Below are 12,305 nucleotides of genomic sequence, written 5' to 3'. Positions count from 1 at the left end.
TCTGTAATTGTACCTATTTTCTAAGAAGAAATAATTTGTTTATTGGAACTTGCAGTTTTCTTTTGGCTTCTCCTGTATCTGTTTTTCTAAAGGAGAGCATTTTATTCAATGAGTAAATCAATTTTACCAGTAAGATCATCAAATAGTTTTTCTTATCAACTGGTGTGGACTGTGGGCTGCATTAACAGAAGCTGAAATATTGCTAGAAGCTGACAATTCATGTTCAAACAGAACGCACCTCTCTTAATAATGTGTTGTAATCTGAAATTGAATCTCATATTTATTTCTGGTAAGAATCTTTCAACTTCTCATCACGTAAACCTGTCCAAAATTTAGAACGTAACATATCATTTCTAGCAGCAACTGTTACATGTCCACTTTCAACTGCAACTTGAAGTAAAGCTCGAGACGACACCCATAAGCAGTAACATTCTCTGAAATTTTTCTGAGATGCATTATAAAAAGACTGCATTACAGACTCATTGGTAGATACTTCACCAAAAAGAATATCAAGTTTATCTAAAATAAACACCACTTGATGCATGTTCACCAAAGAAATAAGTGTACGTCTTGCAGTACCACGCAATGACTTCTTATAACCTGTAAAATAACTTGTTCAGGTAATTTCTGAAATTAAACATTTAGTTTCAAATTTTCCATACAGCATAAGGACTCGTCACCCTTTATAGGAGGTTGATCACCTGAAAAATAAGGCAACTTTGGTGTCTCGAACTTCGGTACCCTGAATTTGTGATGGATGCATAGAAAAATCATGAGCTTGAGAAGTTCTAATAAAATCAGTGAATGGTCGCTTAGGAACAGGTGTGCTTGTACTAACTGGTTTATGCAAAGCTGCATACTCAGATTTAGGTAGCACAACAGTAATCTCCATTACTCTTTAGAGCCTCTAAAATCTGCTTAAGTTGAGCATCGGGACAAAGGTGCATCTTCACCTAATCCCATGCCACCTTTATCAGAAACACCCTCAGCCATTTTAAAACAAAAATGTTTAATGACTAGAAGTATGAACACAATATACACAAATATAACCTGTAAGAGAAATTTCAATAATAGCTGAAAATGAAAAATTACTGCACCTGAATTTAATAAAATAATATTCACATTGACCTGGCCACCACCATGGAATATACTCCTTGAAGAATATGTCAACAAGTTATATAAACCATAGAAAAATTACAATAATGTAATTATCTTAAATGCAGTGCAATTCAGCCTAAACTTTACAAAAAAACTTACAATAATTCCCAGCGTTTACAGTCAAACCACTTCAAAAAAAAACTGCAGCAGCTGTGACACCCTTGTAAAATTCGCGAATGAGTAAGCTATTTGGTGTTCGGTCACCAAATAACAAGAACGAAATTACACGATAAACAAATAAATATTGTGTATGATATTATTACCAAACACAAAAGTTTAACAACGAAAATATGTCAGGAGTACACGACTGAGTTATGGTGCGTAAATGTTACTACATATACACAACACTATGCTGAATAGTGAATAACACGTATAAATTATCAAATATTGTATACAAAATTTTACAAACTGGTATACAGATACGTTATATTAATTTCACGGATCACTATATACTCAACCGTCGTCTGCTCAAAATTTACTATTTACACATATGCTGAAACACAAAATGACAACACAACACACAACATAAAACCCTTACCTTACACGCTCCTCTTCTCAATCATACATCTATGGTAAGTAAAGTGCAAAGAGTATGTGAAGACAGTATGCAAAGAAAGTGTGCTCGATAGTTGGGCAAGAATAAATCAGACCGAAGGATTGGGACAACTCAATAATTTAAACACACCGTAACGTTTTAAAAAAAATGATGAATAAATAACACACCTATACTTTGAGAAAAAACAATGTTACATTGAATGTAAATACCAAAAAATAACCTAAGACGCTGTGTTGTACTAAATATATACTATATCTAGATCAAACTCAATGACAAAAAATATATCCCTAATCGATTATTTACTCAGTAAAGAAAAAAAAATCGGAAAGAAAAAAAATAACTCACGAAAATATATGACAATTCAGTTTACATATTCACAAAACAAAATTCACAAACCTCTATACATATATATCACATCCAATAAAATCCTAAACAATATTTACACAAAATAAAGTCCTAATCCGCTATATAGCAAGAGATACCTGCTACATATGCATTCAAAATGTTCAATGTTCCTCCTTTCCTCATCCCGCGTTAGTCATCCGGTTTCCGTAATAATTTCACGTCGTAGAAATTCCTCTCAATAACGTATAGATGCAAATCGACACTGAAGACGCGAGTGTGCACACTTTTAACTTAATTAACACTAGCGCTAGATTTCACATAAAATAACTCCTGATGCATCAAACTTTCACAATTAGGATCCTCCAATGATCTGAAACAAATCCTTCCTGGTTTCTTCAAAACTCGGGGGTCCTAACGACTCTGTCGGAAAATACCTCACTCTCTCAAAAATACGTGGTCGGATTCACATTCGTGACCTGTAGATTGGCTCTCTCGCTCAATCGCTACCGATAGACGTAAACTCGCCACCTCCTCTGTCCAGACACTGTGGCTTCTCGTAGACCACACTGGCCACCAATGTCACAGGGTAGAATAAATAATACAAACTCCTGGCGTAGGTTCGTCAATTTAATATATAATACGAAGATAAAGCCTAAAAACATAATACATGATTATAATACAAGTTAATTAAAACATACATAAAATACAACAATACAACAATTGAACGATGTAAATAAGAATTATTTCAAGTAAATGAATCCAATGAAAATAATCTTACCACAGCGTCTCAATAAATAACTTAATAATAAGTTATTTCCAAAAATTCTATTAAATAAACTTAAAGAATTTATGTACTAAGTAGAATAGTATATCTTAACTCGTAAGAGAATAAAGACGAAGTGAAGTGAAGAAGGAAAGTTCGCGGGAATTTGGAAGAAAGGAAATGTTAAAAACCAATCTAAAACTTTCTCTCAAAACTCTTTCATACGACGTACAAAACGATTGGACATACAAAAACAGTTCACAAAATTGCACGAGAAACAGACATAGTTGAATTGTTTCGGCTGTTTCCGTGAATTTCCGCTAATAAACGTACATTACGGAACCACCCGATACAATACAATAGCAGACGATAACAGACGCCACGGAGACAAACGTTAATCGACGCATGCGCGGACATTAAGAATACTTTTCCCGCGACTAAATGACGAACAGTGCACGGCAAAATGAACAATTAACATAATAAATAAAACGACCCGTGACATTCCGTTAAAATAATTAAGGTTTCAGACAAAAAAATAAATAAAAAATACACAATTTGCTCCAAGTCCATGACAGGATCGATGTGTTATATCCAACTTAAATTTACTTTATACTCAATTTACACTGTTCTGTCGGACTCCTTTCCAACCTGTGTGTTTTGAATTTTGTTTAAAGTTTTGACATCTGTCACATCAAAGGCACTCACCGCATGCAGTGATCATGCAGTTCAGAACACTGATTGTCAGATGAAATATACGTCACTTTGGTACATGTTTCACCTAATTAAGGAGGTTTTTTTAGTTGATGTCGGTAAATTATAAGCGGCCTAGATTGACCTCAGAGAACTTTAAACAGGTACACAATATTTTTCAGCATTAAAACTGTGAGTTACCAAAAAGGATTTTAATCTTTAAAGTATGAATTATTTTTATTCTGTTTATGAATCATACCTTTAAACTTTGCTCTAGGGTGAAAAAAATGAAATTTACAACAACAGAACCATCCAGACTATAATGGTGAATTTTCGTAAAAAATGTGAGAAAAAATTACTCTTGCTGAATTTCTGCACCAAGAAACAAACTTTATAAACACTGGATAATGCATGAAATTTAAATAAACTAAACTTCTGAAAACCCGTTTCGTAGTTACGGCCCGCAATTCTGATCAGCACGTGTTTGAAGTACACCACTTGTGAAATAATTTGGCGATTCTGCTTTCAAACCTTAATATAATGAAGTCATTGCATGACATAAACTTATTCTAGATTGTTTCTTTAGCCAAAACATTTTTTAAACAATATTTCTTGCATAGCAGACTGGCGTTTCCGTGTGTTTTACCCATGCCGGAAAGTACATCTGGCATGGGGGGTGCCAGATGAGTCGCGTGCTGTACAATGGCACGCTTAGGATGACGTCATTTTACCGTTATGAATGAAGTTGCAATTTCATACGCTGTTGTAAGAAAATAGTTACGGCTGTAATGATATAAATTTCCATTGAAAATAAAGATAAAGAATTAAAAATATAATGGAATGTTGTAGAATATGCAAGAAAAAATATCTGACATATTTTTGCGGTTCGGATCGGAATATCCGTCCATGGCGGGTCACCTCGGGACGGATATTCCGGTCCGAACCGCAACATATGACAGGTATAATAAATATTATATCACAAACGAGTTGATGGACTGACCATACAAAGAAAGAGTACTAGTTAATAACCGTATGGAGTAGATTTAATTGCCGCCACTTTTCTTTTCTTTCTTGAACCTTGCTTTACTGACATGACTTTTCTTGAATATTTGTGACTTTATGTTATCAATTAAGAATATTTTTTTCAAATTGCACTGTATTTTTTAGGGATCCCAACGGAATCCCATGGTATTCCTCCTTGAAATTTCGGAATACAAGAATCCCGTTATCGTCCAACCCAAGAAATATACGCAAATGCGATAGAGGATACTGAATGAGTGTAGGTTTAATAAGAATAAATTCATAAACATAGCGTGGTAGACAGTCTTTCATGGCCGGTGACCGATTTTTAGCTCGACTTTTCTATGAAAAGGGGAGCTATCCTACTCGCCCCGGCGTCGGCGTCGGCGTTGGCGTCACACCTTGGTTAAGTTTTTCGTACCACCCCACTTTATTTCAGAAGTATTACAAGTATGGCTTTGAAACTTACCATACTTGTTCACCATCATAACCTCCATCTACAGACAAGAGTACATAACTCTGTCAAGGTTTTTGACAGAATTATGGCCCTTTTTTGACTTAGAAAGGTGTATTGAGCTTGGTTAAGTTTTTTGTACCACCTCACTTTATTTCAAAACCATTGGAGGTATTGCTTTGAAACTGACCATACTTGTTTACCATCACGACCTTCATCAACAGACAAGAGGACATAACTCTGTCAAGGTTTTTTGACAGAATTATGCCCCTTTTTGACTTAGAAAATACATTGAATATGGGTAAAATCCACTTATTGCCTTAACCCTTTGAGATATTGCTTTGAAACTTTTAATGCTATTTCACATCATTACCCCCATCTGTACGCAAGAGAAGGTAACTCTGTCAAGGATTTGTTTTAAAAATTAAGGCCTTTTATCGACTTAGAATCTTGGTTAAGTTTTTAGTACCAGTCCACTTTTTGACTGAACTGTTTGAGATATTAATTTGAAAGTTGGAATACTTGTTTACAATCATGATTCCCAAACATGTCCAGGAGAAGGTAATTCTGTCAAAGATTTTATTTGAATTATGGCCTTTAACTGTCAATGTTTTGTATTATAGGCAAGCACTAAAAAACTTAAAAAATCTAAAAAAATTCATTCCTATCCACTTGTTCACTTTACCATAAATTATGTCATATAAACATTGCTGTAATATTCAAGGGTATCAAACAACTAGTTCACTTTAAAAATACAGAGATTCTTGTATTGCCTTTTACTGCAAAAACTTTTTTTATTGGCGAGCAATAAAAAAGTCGAGCGCGCTGTCTTACGGACAGCTCTTGTTTTTCTTTTTGCCGCTCAAATTTTATTTTAAGCGGACAAATGGGCCGCTGGCTGTCTCTTAATGAAATACAGAGCTAGGTTTTTTAAAAGAATGATTTGTGTTACAATATTTAATAATGATTTCGCAAAACAGAGCTCATACATCAATATATATTTTAGTTTTTAGAAAGTCCGTTGGCTAGAATATGATGTCTTAAGTGTGGACGTATTCAGACTTTAATCAAGCATTTACTGAATTTTCATACTGTCCGATGTAAGCCGTGGGCAAAAATAGAGTGCTTTTTCCGTGAGGGTAATATCGGACAGATTTATTTTTCAAATATTTATCAAACATTTCAATGTTTTTATTGATTTCTCCCACAAAATGCAAAATTTATGCATATTTAATCACTATGAAGTTATTCGATTAAATTCTAAGTGATAACAAAATAAAAAAGAGTAAAGATCCCTAGATATATAGAAGAGTATAAATACCATCAAGTTTATTCAGCCATAACAATAGTGGAGTTATAACCTGTATACCTGTGTAGTTACATAATCAGGTTAATCTTATCAAGTGGACAAGTGGACAAGTATTCACTAACTGTAAAACTAACTGTAAAAGTATATATAACAATACATTTCAAAATGGGAAAATGTTTTGAAGATTTTTTGTAGCTTGTGAATGGTCATTACTAGGAAAAGCCTTTGATATTTTCACACATCAGAACACATAGGAACAATGGGGATTGACATTAATTCATATAGAGCCAGAATTGGACTTTTTAATATTAACTTGAGACACACAAAGAAAAGGATAAAAGCTAGAAAGTACAAGGTAATCACCATGGGTAGTGACATCCATCTACGAGCTGTTGCATGCTGTACAGTTCTGCTATGCACTGTGGCAATGTGGTGTCTTTTATCACAAGGATTCTGCTATTTGATAGAAAAATATGCTTTGCCACATATTAATAATAAAGTGTCCTGTGAGAAGACATATATAGGCCTCACAAGTACTTCCCTAGCCACATCGAACGGGCATACATACTACTGCTTTACCAATAATTATGACAATAAATACATAGGTTATTTGAACGCTTATTAATTTATCAGCCGATGTTGAGGAAAATCCAGGACCTGGAAATGGACAAGAATCTATGACAGATGAAAATACACTTAAAATTTTAAGAGCTATATCTGAAACAAAAGATGAAATACGAGATGTTAAGTTTGAGCTAAAAAGTATGAAATCAGAATTAGTATATTTGAAAACTGAAATGAGCATGATCAGGTCAAAAGTTACTACAATTGAGGAAAATCAGCAATATCTAGAGGAAAAAGTCAGAGAAATTGAAAATGGATATGAAATGTTGAAATATAGTCAAGATGTAGTGAATTCTGATATAAGTTCCTTATCAATGGCGGAAGAAAAACGTGAGGAAAGGCTTAGTAATATTGAAAAGCAGCTGATGATAACTGAATCGGAAAGGCTGAAGTGTTCACTGAGAATTTTTGGACTGAAAGAGATTGAGGAAGATAACACATCACTCAAAGGTTTGATAGTTGATGAAGTTCTTAGTGTATTTAGAAGTGATGAAGTTAATCTAACTTCTGAAACAATATTGTTTTGCCAGACGAATAGGGGAAAAATCCAATGAAAGTGCCAGGATGGTAATAACGACTTTTGCGAATAGTGAAGATAAATTCAGGTTATTTAAGTATAGAGATGTCCTGCGTAGTAGAGGAATTCGCATCTCCAATGACTTGTCATTCATACAACGCCAACAATTGAAGGAGATAAAGCAGGGTGGTTTGCAAGGTTATTTTAGAAATGGGAAATTGCATACATACAAGCCTCAATCTAGTACTGAATACACTGGTAATACTCGAGTTTTCAAGCGAGCTTCTCGTCAAGTCGACCATCAAAATGACATAGGCCCAACTGATCAAGATATCATGGAGACAGGACCTAGTGTTATTGAAAGTCAGCAAATCAGCAGCAATGATCCTAATCTTAGTAGGAGATAGGATGGAGGTCAAAGCCCAGCACATTCATGTAAATCACTTAAATTACTAACATGGAACATAGAAAGTTTTAAATCTAAAATGTGTAAACTATACAATAAAAGATATGTTATCATCTTTTGATATTTTTGGACTACAAGAAACATGGGACCAAGATTCTGACTATCAACAAACTGAATTTCAAGACTATACCTTATTTTGTTGCAATGCAAAAAGATCAAGTGCTGGAGGAAGACCTATGGGCGGTGTTTCAGTATTCATCAAAAATGACTTATTACCTTATATAAAACGTGTATGTGAACTTTTTGAGTTTGGTGTGGTGCTATTGATTGAAAAGTCTCTTTTTTCTCTTAGTAAAGATGTTTTATATGTATGTATGTATGTTCCCCCAGAGAATTCACCTTTTTATTCTGGTATATTTAGCTCTGGTTTGCAACAACTTGAAGAATTTATAGTAACATATCATTATTTAGACTATGAGTTACTGATAAATGGAGATTTTAATGCCAGAACAGGCTGTATAGCTGATTATACATTAGGGGATACAAATATTCCAGAATTGAATGAATATAATGATATCATTGATGGTGACATTGGCATGCAAAGGCTTTCTCAAGACACAAAAATTAATAGATTTTGAAAAGAGTTGATTGAATTTTGCAAAGTATATTCATGCTATATTGTAAATGGGCGATTTGGGGGTGATGATTTCACATTTGTCAATCAAAATGGGTGTAGCACAATTGATTATTTTATTGTCTCTAAAAATATTTTAGAAAAGGTACAGAAATTTGAAATTTTGACAAATGTAGAAAGTAGTCATTTACCGTTAAGCCTTTGGCTACTGACAGATAATTATATATCAAATGATAAAGAAGGAAATGATTATATTCATTATTATTATTCACTAAATGAAAACAACTGTAATGAATATTTGCAGTGTATAACTGAAAATGTATTAAACGGGTGCCTTGATACAGCTGATAAATTGATAGATGATAAAGAGTCTAATGTAAATGATATTTTATTTGAATTACAAAATGCAATTTGTCTTAGTAGTCAATCATTTTATAATATTAAAAGGAAATTTGCTAATAAAGATAAAAAGTGGTTTGATCAAGACTGTAAAGAGGCCAAGAAATATTGTAGAAAGAAATTGAATGATTTCAGATTAAAACGATGTGCTAACAGCTTAAACAATTATCTACTTAGTAAACAGAACTACAAATCATTATGTAAAAACAAAAGATTGTGTTATAATAAAAATATTTTGACAAAAATGGAAAATTCAATTAATAATCCAAAAATCTTCTGGCGGGAGTTGCAAAATTTGTCTAAAAGGCCGAAATCAGTTCCAAATGTATCATTACATGACTGGTATGAGCATTTTAACCAATTGTTCTCTTCTTCCAGTTCCAGTGAAATTAGTCCAGGAAGTGATACTGTCATAAATGAAAATTTTGATGAAATTGAAAATATTATTTTTAACTCCTGTATTACATATGATGAAATCATTGAAAGCGTAAAAGCTTTAAATTTACATAAAGCAACAGGTGGCACTCTTGTTCCACAACACTTTGTTTATGGTTTAAATGTTTTACTACCATTTATATATAAGTTGTTTAACAGATTGTTCTCAAAAGGTGAATTTCCAGATTTATGGGCCAAATCTATAATTATTCCAATACATAAGAAAGGAAGTTTAAATGACCCAAATAATTATAGAGGTATAGCCTTGCTAGATGTATTTAGTAAAATATATATTTCAATTATTACTAAGCGTATTACTTTTTATGTAGAAGCTTTCAATAAAATAACTGAATCTCAGGCAGGCTTTCGCGCTGGCTATTCAACAATAGATAATGCTTTCGTTTTATATTCAGTTGTAAATAAGTATCTAAATATGAAGGGCAGAACTGTATATGTTGCTTTTGTTGATTTTCAAAAGGCCTTTGATTCTGTGGATCGTTGGAAGTTATTTGATATTTTAAGGGATCATGGAGTTAAAGGTCATTTATATAAGTCAATAAAAGGCTATTTACACCTCTGTAAAAGCATGTGTTAGAACTAATGATGGTTGTACTGATGTATTCTCCTGTCCTATAGGATTAAGGCAAGGCTGTAATTTAAGTCCGATTCTTTTTGACATGTTTATCAATGAATTGTATACACTTTTATGTAATAACAATGTAAAAGGTTTGCAACTGTTTCCAAATACTATGGAAATATTTCTTCTAATGTTTGCAGATGACATCGCTCTCCTTTCGGACACTATTGTAGGTCTTCAAAGACAATTAAATTTTTATTACATGAATTTTGCATTGAAAGCAAGTTAGTTGTTAATATATCAAAAACAAAGTTCTTGTATTCAAAAGGGTGGATGTGTGGCAAGAAGAGAGAGATGGTCATATGCAAACAATAATTTAGAGATAGTTAATGGCTTTAATTATGTTGGAATTTATTTTACAAATAGGCTATCTTTGTTTAAGATGGCTGAAGCTATGTCAGTTAAGGCCAAAAAAGTCCTTATGTATATATTTAGTTCATTTCAAAGTTTTTTCATGTCTATCTACAAATACATTTTTCAAAATATTTGACTCTAAGGTTTCATCTGTGCTGCTATATGGGGCAGAATTATGGGGAATGAAACAACCACAGTGTATAGAAATTGTACAAAATTATGCCTGTAAAAGAGTCTTAAAAGTACAAACAAATGCATGTAATGATGCAATATTAGGTGATTTAGGCAGATTCCCAATGCATATTTTATTCAGCAAAACGATGTATTAAGTATTGGTTACGTTTGCTTGATTTACCAAGAAATAGGTATGTAAAACTATGCTATGAAATGCTTGTTCATTATGATAGTGTAGGGCACACAAATTGGGCAACAGATGTAAAAAACAATCTTTATTCAAATGGGTTTGGATATGCATGGGAACAACAAAAAGTAATAAACAAAAAACTTTTTGAAAAGCAATATGTACAAAGGTTGAAAGATCAGTATATTCAAAATTGGACTGCTCGGTGCCGATCTAGTAGTAAATTATATAGTTATATACATTTTAAACAAAATTATAATCTAGAAAAAATATATTGCAATACTTGATGTTGAAAAGTTTAGATCTAGTATGGCTAAATTTCGTAGTTCATGTCATAATTTAATGATTGAACAGGGTAGACATAAGAATATTCCAAGAGACTTCCGTTTCTGTCCTTATTGTGAAACCGTTATCGAGGATGAGTTTCATTTTGTTCTTATATGTCCTCTTTATTCTGAAATCAGGGGAAAAATCATACCATCAATGTTTATTAATAATCCTACTTTGGATACATATTACAGGCTGATGTCATGTGACAGTACAAATGTTATAAGAAATTTAGCCATGTTTATTAATTACTCTTTTAAAAAAAGAGAAGACTTTCTGTCAGTGTTTTGATTTTCCATTTGGTTTATCATGCTCTCTCATTGCAGGTTATGTATTTCTTATATTCTATGGAGGCGTACAAATGTTCATTAGATATTATACATTATAAGCAAAGTTCGATTCTGTTTAAGTATCAAGCATTATTAAATAACAGATGATATTGTAAGCCTATTGAGAGGAATTTATGTGTTTTTTATATCAATATATATTATGTTAGATTGGTATTATAAACTGAAAATTTGTCATTGTTAATCCTCGACTTCATGCTTCATAATTAGATGTAAATTATAAGGTTGTATATATGTATGTGTATGGGCCGGAGGCCTGATTATGCAAATAAATAAAACTGAAAAAAAAAAAAAAAAAAAAAAAAAAAAAAAAAGATACCGAATTTCTTAATTTCTCTGATATTTTCTGTGACGTCAAAATGAAAGTAGAATAAAAGAGAGTCGTTATTTTGACCAATCAAAAACCCGATACAAAATTTAAGGCGAGTTCGATTTGTATTTTCTACGGTATGTCTCCCGAAAACAGTGAAGCATCGAGAGCAGTGTGTATGTAGAGAAAAACTTCTAAAAATTACGTCAGAGTGAATGTGTCCGATGAACAACGATGTCCGATATAAGCCGTATCGACTCTATCGATTGTCTCCGATTTTGGGGTGGTCCGATTAGTTATCGATTTTCAGAGACAATTGGGACAACACTAATTAAAGGGTTTTCCTCTTATACCACCAGTATACAGATAAGTGGGCAATGTGGTGAAAACCTGTTAAGTTATCTTAATTTTGACCTATATTACAGATGAAATAATTCTATGGCTTTAATGGGGTAAATTATCATGCATGCAAACACGCAATTGCTTGCAAATGCGTTGGGGTAACAGTACCCGGTAATTGATACCAGCGTTTAGTCTACAATCTATTTCCTGAATAACATGTTTTTATAACTGGGAAAGATGGTCGTTTTAACAATTAAGAATGTAAAATAGGTCTGATATTACAACATTGTATAATTATAATGGGTTATATTTTATAT

Source organism: Ruditapes philippinarum, unplaced genomic scaffold (genome assembly GCF_026571515.1).
Source record: "Ruditapes philippinarum isolate M1 unplaced genomic scaffold, ASM2657151v2 ctg3469_1_1_1_1, whole genome shotgun sequence".
Taxonomy (NCBI): Eukaryota; Metazoa; Mollusca; class Bivalvia; order Venerida; family Veneridae; genus Ruditapes; species Ruditapes philippinarum.
The sequence above is the reverse complement of the archived record's forward strand: the minus strand, read 5'-3'. Positions refer to the sequence as shown.